This window comes from Dermacentor silvarum, unplaced genomic scaffold, assembly GCF_013339745.2.
Source record: "Dermacentor silvarum isolate Dsil-2018 unplaced genomic scaffold, BIME_Dsil_1.4 Seq375, whole genome shotgun sequence".
Taxonomy (NCBI): Eukaryota; Metazoa; Arthropoda; class Arachnida; order Ixodida; family Ixodidae; genus Dermacentor; species Dermacentor silvarum.
In genome coordinates, this window is record NW_023606136.1 from 891 (window position 1) to 13004 (window position 12114).

Sequence of the window (12114 nt, forward strand, 5' to 3'; positions counted from 1 at the left end):
ATTCGCAAGTTGCAACATAACGACACACAGAACAGTAGAGACCCGGTAGAGACTCGGCAAATACGAGAAGTATTTAGCTACGTGCAAGCAGTCCAAAGCGTCATCGATGCGTGGTAGTGGGTATACGTCTTTTCGAGTAATCTTGTTAAGCGGTGATAGTCAATCAACGCAAAAACGCCACGTACCACCTTTCTTTCTTCACAAGGACAACAGGCGAAGCCCAAGGACTGGCTGATGGTTCGATGATCCCTTTGCGGAGCATTTTGTCCACTTCTAATTGGATGACTACATTCAGCATGCGATACACGATTGGGACGCCAACGAATAGGTTTCGTGTCTCCAGTGTTTATAAGGTGGAGAACAACAGATGTTTGGCCTAAAGGCCTGTCGCCTAAATCAAAGACGTCACTCTACGATTCGAGCAGGAGACGAATGGCCTGGGCCTGATCAGAGGCGAGGTCAGGTGCAACCATTTTCGCGAAGTCATCCGTGAAGGAACCAGAGCTGTGAGCTGCAATTGGCGTTAATAAACCACTCTCGGCATTCAGACTCTCAATGTCAAATTCGGAAGTACTAAAACCGCAGGCCAAAAACATGCTGGCCGGAAGCACTTGAGGGCACAGGCTGAAATTCAGAAGCGGAAGAACAATATCGTTATTGGTAACCGTAACCAGCGTATGCACATCGACGATGGGGCAAAGCACATATTCACCGTGAGGAACCTGTGGCTGTGCGGTCAAAGTAACGTAAGTGACTGCCTTGGGTGACAGACGCACATCTTGAAGCGAGCACAAGTGCAGTGGGGCGGTGCTCGGAGCATCGGAGAATTGAGGTAGTTCCAACTGAAGGATGCTGGTTGCGCAGTCGAGAGCTGAATGATTGGATGAAGATCCAACCAAAGGATAACGTCATGAGGGCAGTTGTCGATCTGAGCAAAGAGAGCAGAAGTAGGGCGGCCGGCTATACTTAAACATGCAGTACACATTCCAAGAACAACCAGCACGCCGCTGTCGGCCACACGAAGCACTTGTGCAGCTGCTGGGGTGAGGACCTTCTTTAAATGTCTACGTAAGCTAACACTCATCACCGATACGTGGGCTGCAGTGTCACGAGTGCTTTGACAGGTAAGCCGTCTACTTGAACATCAATCGCACTTCTCTTTGTGGGCACAGACAGAGGATTTGCTACGGCAGTAGTCAATGCAGCACCACCTCCGAGGGCTGCATTTCTTAGTTTTCCAAAAAGGTGCAGCCTAAAGCCACAGGGGGCGAAAGGCGACATGGCTGCGGCAAACAGGAAGATGGGCGACGCGTTTGCGGTGAACGAGACTGGTGTCCGCGTGGCGATGGTAAGCGATTGTACCACGTGTTCCTGGCAGAGTTGTCGGCGCTGTTTGACTCGGCGGTGTGCGTCACACGGCGGCCATTCCCATCAAAATGGCTCAGGTTGGTCGGCGTGCGAAGTTTTGAGGGCCATGAGTTGCGACAGTATCGGGCGACATGCGGTGACAGGTGAAACATATCGGCTGGTGGTCCACAGTGCTCCCTCAGTTGGGTTCCGATCGGGGCGGAGCGAAAAGGGCATTCATTGACTCTGGGGTTGGCGACAGAATGTAGACCACCATTTTCAATGGCTTGGGGAACTGAAAGAGGGGTAGCAAAAGCACAAATGAAGCACACAAGTAGTTTCAATGGGAAGAGTGCAATGACCGCTGCATAGCCTGTAAATGTATGGCTACCTAAGCGACGTACCACTATGCAAGTTTTCATATTTCATATGCAAGGGTGAAAATTTATCTTACTTTTGCTCCAATTTTATGTTTAATTGAGCACAGCTAATGTTTTGAAATATTCATAAAGTACTTAAAAAATATTCGCATTTATGAATAGTGACTATTCGATTCCAAGACTAAACATATAATAGGACACTCTTAAATTCGTTATTCAAAGATCAGAATATTTGCACACCCCTAGTAGCGAACAACACTACACATGCATCAAATAATGCAAGTAAGCCTTCCTTTTTTTACCAGATGGGCTCCTCACATTTTCACATGTCACTTTCTTTAGTAAAAAGTTGTCGCAGTTTCACCTAAAAGGCGAAGCATCAATTGCGATAGCAAATTTGTAGAGAGCTATACGGAGTAATGATATTAGCTTTATCAGCTGTATAAACTTGAACATGCAGCAGCACCGGCAACGCGCAGAACTGTTGTCGACGCCGTCGGCGTTTTGCCCGCGTTCGCTCAAAATGTGTGCGGCGTTGGTGACTGTTGCCGGAGCCTCTGATATAAATAGGCACTTGGTGCCGCAGCTAAACGTCGCCTCCCTTCCCTCCCCCTCCCCCCCCCACGGCCTCTCTCGCGTCGGAAGAAGGCGTGTTTGCTCTACATATATGGTGATTGTAAAGGAGGAAAGAGACGCCTACTTCTGCAGCCCTTAAGGGAGCACGGCGCAGAACGCGCGTTTGTTCTCCGCCGTGCGTTCACTCCACTGTGAAAGCGCGCGCCCCTCGCACCCTTTCACTCGCACATACAATGTTCGGCGGCGCGCGGCGACGATTTCATCTCCATTGACGTCATACGGAACCTCACGGCGATGGCGACGCCGACGGCAGAAATCTGCTTTTGAGTGTCCATATAATTGCTATCGCAATAATATTAAAATATTCAATATTCAACTTGATATTCCAAGATAATTTTTTTTCTAATACTCTTATTCAATGAGGAAACTTCCCTATTTGAACACCCCTAGATAAATTAAAGGAAGCATTAACTTCCTTTATGCTTTCCCTGCCTGTTGACTTGGTGTGGTTGTAATGTCATTTCGCTGAGCACCACTGCTGTACTGTCATTGATGCATCGTCATCAGCCCGTCTTATGTCTAGGCTTCAAAAAAAGAGCCTCTCCCAGCGATCTCCAATGAGCCGTCCCTGGTGCCAGCTGTTATGCTTTCCCATTTCCTAAATTCATCGTTCGTCTTCCCTACTCATTATAATTCTCTGCTGTGCTTCCCTATCCATTCTGTAAGTCTACTTAATAGACCACCGGTGCCTTATCCTACATCTTACACGAACTGCCCAGCTCCCTTTTATAGGAACACTAAAGGTAAATACTAACCAACGGGAACTGCTAAATACAATTCCAGAAACCTCACAGTGGTAGCATAAGAGAGGTGGACAAACGGCGCTGCTTTGCCAATGCGTGGGCCACACGTTACACGATGGCTCTCTATTGCCGCTGCTTTGCCATTATCAGGGGTAGTCTGGGCTCATTTCAACGCTCCACCGTACTTGAAAGTACATAGCGGCAGGCGTCGCGAGCATTTAAACTGTATTTTTACCTCTGACTTTTGAGAAAGAGCTTCGCGTCGTAGTGCCGTACACCAGAGAGTTATTCAATAACAGTGAACAGTTGCCGTCGCTTAAAACGGACTCTTTGCGTGGATTTATGCTTGCAGCGCCACTTCAAACGTGTAGTTTATTGCTTGTTTACTTTATTGTTTTCTTTCTTTATTTTGCCGGATACAGATTGGTTCTGAGAAGTATGCGGTGACTAATGCGTTGTTGCCAAATGAATCACATTTGAAACGAATATTTTTTAACACGAAAGTGTTTTATGCCGGGGTCCACCAAGACTTCACTGACGTATTTCCGTCACGGAAATACATCAGCTTACAATGTACACGAACATAATACAAAGAAAGAAACCAGAAGAAAAAGTTCCACAAACATGGAAAATTTGGAAATCGAACCCACGACCTCTCGGTCCGCGACGATAGATCGCCGAGCGTTTAACTCATTGCGCCACAAACGCATTTGCAGAGAGCTACACAGACGCGCCTTATATATCTAACACTCCTCCGTGTACCCGCGCTCTTGCTCGGGGCGGTGCCGCCGCCTACGAGCAGAAAAGAGAAGTACTGCATTATGACACTAACGCGCACCGACAGTGAACGCTTCGGTGGTCTCAGCACTACGACGCCTCGATGCCAGCATTCAAAGGGACGCTGGCATCAAGAAGCACTACCAACGCCACCTAGGTGGCGTTCACCGTACTCAGCACAGCGGAGCGTGGCCTCCGCAATTAGCTCTGAAAATGTTTCTGAAGTTGATCGCGGAGGCTGCAATTACGACGCGCTGTACGCGCTGATTTGACTCGGTGACGATTCAGTTACGTGCTTTGTCTTTCGCGTTGTATTAGTGTGTCAGTTACGTGCTTCGTCTTTCGCGTTGTGCTAGCGTGTGCAGCGTAGTGCAGCTTCCATATGCACGACGGTTGCTCATGGTCATCGACGTTGGTAGTCGTGATGGAGGAGACGTGCCACCAGGCGTCAGCGTGGGTGCATCAACGCCTAAGGGCGCTTTAGCCACAAAACACCAATAGACATTATATATCAATGTGCAATAAACATTACACTACTTCTGTGAAGACACGTTTCACTTTCGTGTTCTATATCGATTCCTATATAAGAGGGATCAACCACATTTTTTTTTTATATGTTCCTGATCAAGTACATGTTAATAAAAAATCCTTTATTAGCATGCACGACTAATATGCATAAACAGTACTTACTGTCTGCCCAAAAGCTTCTGTTGGTCTGTTAACCAATATATATATTACTGTTACTAATACTAATGGAAAACATTGGGTCAGGAAACCGTCAGTTTCCAAGCACGTTACTGAAAGATTAAATCAATGGGAGCACAGGCTGATTAAAAAATCGGCGTTTCCTGCAACACCGTGATATTCCTTGTTTCAGCGTGCACAATCTGTCTGCAGTGTGTATCCCAAGTGCGCTGCATTTACAATGGTCACTGTTTTTGTTCGTTGTTGCTCAGTTTTGTTCGTTGTTGCTCAGAGTGGCCGGCCAAGGTCAGTTGAGAACACTAAGGCATGGCAGTGCCGCTCTGTCTAGACAGCATTTCGCAGGCCTCTCCATCTGAATCTACGCACGAACCCAATGCTACCTGATAACTTAAAGCCCAATGCTACCCACAATGACGTGAAAACTAAATGCTTTTTTTACGCTGTACACTCACCGGTAAGAATTCTCATGTTTCCAGAAAAATACATGCGTGTCCCTTTTGGGACCGGCACTGTGTCGGTCTTGTCAAGATTACCCGTGCCGATAAGAAACTTCTGAGCTCCATAGAGACTCGTACACTTATTATTGCGGGCAAGGCCGGCAGACAACCTCTACAAGCTATTAAAAACATATAAAGCCACAAATATTGAGATAATAACCGACCTTTTACGTCACAGCAAAAGCTTACGGTGTGCATCTTTGAGCCCACAAAACCCCACCTGGCGAGAGCTGTAGAAACTCGAGAGGTGTGGCGACACGCTTGGCGGCGCTCATTTGGCCACCTCTCCTATTCTACCACCGTGCTCACAGTGCTTGTTTCATGCCAAGAAAATACTTAGCTCATGAGAAAATTGCATACCTTTAGCGCAATTCAAATACCCCACAAGTGGGGAATGGCGATGTTGCATACGCCATCACCGCCCTTTACTGCCATTGGTGAGCAAAATGGCACCCGACAGACAGTGCTACGGTTGTTTGAACAAAACGCAAATGCGCGGCCATCAAGAAACTGAGCCAAGACAGCATCTTGATAGACCACAAGGCCCTTGTGCAGGCAATGAACCATTCGGTGTCCTGTTACTCGCCCCGCAAGAGTCGACACCTTTTCTACATCTCCGAGTTTACAACTTTCCGCCACATCAAGGGCACTGACAACGTTCCAGCCGACGTTCTGAGTCGCGTCAATGTCGTTTCCACGTTGACGTCGGAACCTTTCATCATCGATGTCGACTTACTCGCCAGTCCTCAGCGTGACGGCACCGAACTTCATACACTGCGGAATTCGTCAACGTCCCTGAAATTGGAGGACGCCGTTGTGACTCCAGATGGTACGTCCGTCGTCTGCGACACTTCTACCGACACGCCTAGACCATACATTCCGGCATCCCTTGCAGACGTCTATTCGAAACCGTGCACAACCTGTCGCATCCTGGCATACACGCGACACAGAAGCTTCTTTACAGTCGTTTCGTTTGGCCTCGGCTGAACACACAAGTTTGCGATTGGATTCGCTGCTGTTTGTCGTGCCAATGCTCCAAGATCCAGCGTCACCCCATTCCGCTTGCCAAGTCTTTTCTTCCACCGGATGCTCGTTTTGACGCCGTACACCTGGACCTTGTCGGCGCTCTCGCACCTTCGAAAGGTTACTGCTACATACTGACATGCATCGACCGCTATACACGGTGGCCAGAAGCTACACCTATATCAGACATCTCAGCGCCCACTGTTGCAGCAGCTTTCGTGTCTACATGGATTGCAAGGTTCGGCTGCCCATCCACAATAATCACCGATCGCGGTTGGCAGTTTGACTCAGCACTCTTCAACGAGCTACTCAAAGTACTCGGAACGACACGTTTTCGCACGAATGCTTACCACCCGCAGTCCAATGGACTTGTTCAACGTTTTCACAGGCATCTCAAGGCCTCCCTTATGGTGCATGAATCGCCAGAGAAATGGGTTCTACATTTGCCTCTCGTCTTACTTGGCATCAGAGCCCCACTCAAGAGCGACCTAGGTTGCTCCTGGGCTGAGCTCGTCTACGGCACTCACCTACGCCTTCCATGCGATTTCTTTGTCGCCACCAGCAAAACATCTATGCCATCACCTGCCGACTACATTGCCGAACTGCAAGCTTTCTTCAGCCAGATGTGCCCCATGCCTACACGTTAGCAAGAAGCAAGGTCTCCGTACATTTCTCCCGCACTCACCTCTGCTACCCACGTTTTCGTGCGTAACTGTGCCGTGCGGAAGCCTTTGCAGCCACACTACTCTGGGCCACATTGTGTTTTCAAGCGTCGTCCGACAACTTTTGTCGTGAATGTCAACGGCCGATAAGACACAATTGCCCTGGAACGTCTCAAACCCGCCTACATTGAAGCACCCACGCCATCGGCCCCACCAATGTGCGACGCAACCCTGCTGCATCCATCAACGCCGCCTCCGTCCGTGACACCCAAGACCAACGCCAAGACACGCCGCGTCACGTGGACTTTTTATCGTTCGTTGAACTTTCCTCCTCTCTAGGGGGGGGGGGTGCCCTCTGTAGCGGCAGCAGCATCGGCGTCACAGGAAGAATACGCAGACGCTCGCGTCTGCACGAGGCGCGAGCGGCTGGCACGCACCGGCAAAGGCTAGCGTTTCGAAAGAGATTAAAAATGCTACACTAAGAGATCGGATGTCAGTATTTGTTCTCCCACAAGAGCCCGCGATTTTACCGGTCTATGTGGTCGCTCGTCGCCACAAAATTATTGTTCTCTTGTCTGGGCTACCACTTCTGAAACAAATATCAACAGGTTGTACATACTGCAAAAGAAGGCTCTTCACGCTATTTGTAATAAACCATATGATTTCCCTTCAGCTTATTTATTTCATAAACTTAAGACACCAAAAGTACAGGCCCTTTTAAAGTATCATTTAGTGCATGTGTATAAAAATGAACAGAAAAAAAAAACTACATTACTGTGATGGTTAACTTGAAGCTACACGAAACTCCATTACAGTGCAAGAAAGCCAGAGTACTGGCACATACCACAATCGCGCACTAACTATGGATCACAAATGCTGCGCTCCCGGCTACCTCTGTTATTAAATGATCTTATCATTAATAAAACTGATATTGCGACTTGTTCTCCTCCTGATATTCTTGATTTTTTTTTCTCATATGTGAGTTGTACATTGCCTATATGCTTATCAAGCGCAGTGAGATTTTGTGCGTTTTTTTCTTGCTTGCTCAGATCTTGCTTTTGTTGTTTTTCCACACCTGATTTGCGATGCTCATGCATGATATGTTGTAGTGCTTGAATTTGTAAGTAGTTGGGAAAACTGTATTTCCGCTCTGCTGCTCTTTTTTTTTTTTTTTACGGGTATTTGGGGCTGGTCAGGCTGCTACGAGCAACTTTTTCCCCCACTTTACCCCCGCAAGGCTGTACTTAGTTTTTGTGGAAATAAAGCATACATACCCAGCCAAACACTGAGCTAACATTGCCGTAACAAAGTGCAAAACACTTTAAACATTTAGGAAAACAACGTGGTCATGATTACGCTCCTGCCTAAAATTTACGCCAGCAGCAGAGTAGAATGCACAAGGTGACTGCTATATTAGCTCTGTGTTTGGTTGAGTTTTGTGCCACCAGGTGGCTCTACCGTGCAGGCCATTCACATTTTCAGGACCACATCTTATGGGAATGCCCCAGCAATCCGCCCCCTAGAGAGCTCACAATACAAGCTCCCTCACCGGAGGTGTGGGAATCGACACTGGGATCGACAGACCTGGTCATTCAAACCAGGCTGGCAGAGTGGTCAGCTAGTGCTGCGGCTCCCTCGGCCCCAAACTAGTCCCCCTGTCCAGCCTGGGCTCCATTTCCCCTCCCTTCTATATATAATAAAGTATTTCCAAACCTCCACCTCCCCTCATCACCGGACACACTAAACTCTATTGTGGTAGTAATCCTTCGGCGTGAAGTGACAGCCGCAAATGCATAGATGCTGGTGCCGATCAGATACCGAGAGCTGCAGCCACTCCACTTGCATGTTGCCTTGCAGAGGGACTCAGCTTGACATGTCGCCGATCGCTACATTTGCAGCCCACAACGCAAGGGCGAACCATGGTGCTCGCGAAAAGACAGATCGAGACCAACACAGACCGTGCAGCTCGGGTCAACACGCAGCACGTTGTAACACAAGCAGACGACAGTTGCTGCGTGCTGGAGTGTAGTGAGGATTTGTTCTTTTGCATTATCTTCCTGTTACTTTATTTTTCATAGAAACAAATTAACTAATATCCCCCAACTATTACAAACAACATTTCTTCAGCATAAAGTTAGAAACATTATCGATGACGTGCCCCAAGCAGCCAATCGAATAGCTCACCCTACTGACGTCATATGGTCATCAAGCGTCACTTGGTCAGGGGCCGCTGAAAACTCAGGAGAGCGGTGCCACTGCGATCAGCAGCTATATAGATTTTTAAAACCTTGTAATAAATTACACGCTTTATGTGGAGCGCTTAAATGCGTCACTTAATGATCAGAGGGACCAACACTAACAGCTTAGTTCGTTTATACAAATCGTCAAAATCGTTTCAGAAACGCTTTAACGTTACAGTTAATATTTTTTGGCCAATCGCTCATTGCGTGGTCATTAAGTTAAAAAAGAAGCTTGAAAAGAAGTTCTTTTCTTTTTCTAGCTTCTTTTTTAACCTCCCAAGTTTCTGTAGCATGTCAATGCAATGACTACTGGTATGCACCAAATACAAACAAGACGCTCGCGTGTCTTGTTTGTATTTGTATAAAGATGGCATTATCAGTTCCTTTAGCATTTCCGACCTTACTAGCGCACTTATCACCGTTCAGTGAAAAACCTATCTTCTTTATAATATACAGATTGGTTCCTTTGTACTTGTGTATTGTATAATCATGTGCCTTGCTTGCCAAGCCCGGAGGTACAGACCCTGTCAAGCCTGATTAATGGCTTTTTGTCTGTACCCACCAAGTGTCATTGATTTTCATTGATGCTGAAATAAAATGATTGATTGATTGATTAACTTGTATGTTCAAGGACAGCAGTAAGCTGCCGGTCATGATCTAGTAATAGCTGTGTGCTGTATGCACTCCAACCCACTTTTATTCCGGAAATTTCCTTGTCAGGAATCAGGTCCCCTGTGAGTAACTGGCCTAAATAAACATACTCTTGCCCAGATTCTAGAGGCTGACTGCCAATCATGAGTACTTGTTTTTTTTTGCTAGGCTATTGGACATTACCATTACCTTGTACTTTGTATCTTCAACCCTACTTTGTCTGCTAAGGTTATCAATCGTTTCTAGCAAGTCATCAGCAATGTTGCTGAACAGGTCAATGTCATCAGCATATTGCTGAGAATTTTGTTGCTGATTGTTTGCAGTGTCTCGCAGTCGAAAGCACTCCTTGCCCTTTGACATCCTGTGGAGGGTAGCTGTGGGGTCTTTATATAATTTGCAAATAAATCCCCATGCTTCCTGCACTCCTTCATGACGCTGGTATCTGTACTGAATCAAATGCCTCTTTGTAATTCCTGAATTCATATGAAGAGGTTGGTTGTACTATGATAATGCCTGTAGTAGTAGGCAGTTATTTTCAAATGTATTGCAAGGCCAAGCAGAAAGAAAGGCTTGTTTTAAGAGGAAATACAGAGGAATGGCAAGTCCCTTGTAACAGAACCAATTATGTGAGAAAAGCTTAAGGTTTGTCATGCCAGCACACTTAATACTGCACAAGCCGCGTTTACTAAGCGCTTTGAAAATGACAGATTTTCGCGCTTGATCTTGAAATTCTTCATTTTCTGTTATTTTTTTTACTGAGTATATCTATGCTGCCTCGTCTATCATTAAAACTGTACCATCTCGTGTTTAACTGCGCGCTACAAGTGTTGTAGCTTGAGTGAGCTTGATTGCGTGTTCGACTGCCGCGCAACCAATCAAGCAACGAAGCACACGCAAGCTGCAGCACCGCAAGCCTACATCTTCCTGTGAACCGCTCGCTCGCCTTGGAACGTTCGCCCGAATCCCTTTATGTGGAGAGTGGAATAAAGTTTCATTCACTGAGACAGCAGTGCTTCGAGCGAGTGCCTGGGAGGCTACTCCGTGATCAACCAAGTCAGATAGCAAGGGCAACATTCGGCTACGCTCACCCATAGCGGACAGCGTGTCCACATTGGCCCGTGCGCAGACGTCCAAGGAGCCGTGGAGCAAACAGCTGGCCACCAAGTCGGCTGGGCCCCGTTGAGCCGCCAATGCCAACGCGAATGAAAAGTCGCCTTCGCCAACAAGCAGGCACACCATGTCACCCAGTGCGCTGTAATGTGTACTGTCGATGTTCAACAACAGCCAATGCCTCCTTTACTAGATGCCCGTCGCGTTGCTCGCTTTCCCATTGGGGCGGCGGTTCCCTTAGTTCAGCATAAATTCCGTGAGGCGGCGCTCGTTGCCTTTTCAACTTCCGGCGGCTGCGGCAGCGGCGATCGACGACTTCCGGCGGCCCTTCTATACAGTACACTGTACCTTCTATAGCGCCTGCCGACTCCGAGACGGTAACAGATGCTACAGTAATCTCAAAGGCCGCAGCACGTGATCTAAGTTGCAGACATGCGCCACAAGCGGCGCTCGTTGCCTTTCGCGGATGATGATGGTATACGGGTTTGTGGAGACACATCTTAGGGACATGGAGCAACCTCCCTGTAACCCTGACTATGCATGGGAATATTGCAATAGAACAGAGGGAAGCAGAAAAGGGGGTGGAATTGGTGCATTCATTCATAAAAGTATGAACTGGCAAAGGGTCAAACAGGAATGCAAGGAGCATTTATGGCTAAAAGGGAAAGTTGCAGGAGAGCAGACACTCCTTGGCTTTGTATACTTGTGGACAGGAGCAAATGCCACAGAGGAAAACAAAAAAATGCTGGAATGCATATCAAGTGACATTAATGAGCTAGGAGAAGGGTGCGAGATTATTATACTAGGAGATATGAACGCACACATAGAAGACATGGACGGGTACACAGACTCAACAGGCAACATGATGCTGGATATGTGTGAAATGCATGACTTAGTTGTATGCAACAGTACTGAGAAGTGTGAAGGGCACATAACATGGGAGGTAGGGAGCCTGCAGTCGACGATAGATTATGCACTAATGTCACATAGGATGCACGATAGGCTAAATGTAATGAGCATAGATGAATATGGCTCCAGAAGTCTAGGTAGTGATCACAAACGTATTAAGGTGAGTTTTAGAAGGGAAATGAAAGTAGGTAGGAGGCAAGATGAACAACCAGGTGGGATATTTTACACGGAAAAGCAGCTTGAAATAGCAACCCAGCAAATTGAGGAAGTAATTTCAGAGGATACAAAAACAGAATGGACATATGCAAATTTAACAGGACTATTTGAGCTAGAGCTTACTAAGGTACGAGTCAGGACAAAAGGGAACAGAAGACGTAAACCCAAGAGCTGGTGGGATGAGGAGGTTAAGAAGGCCATAGAGAAACGCCAGGAAG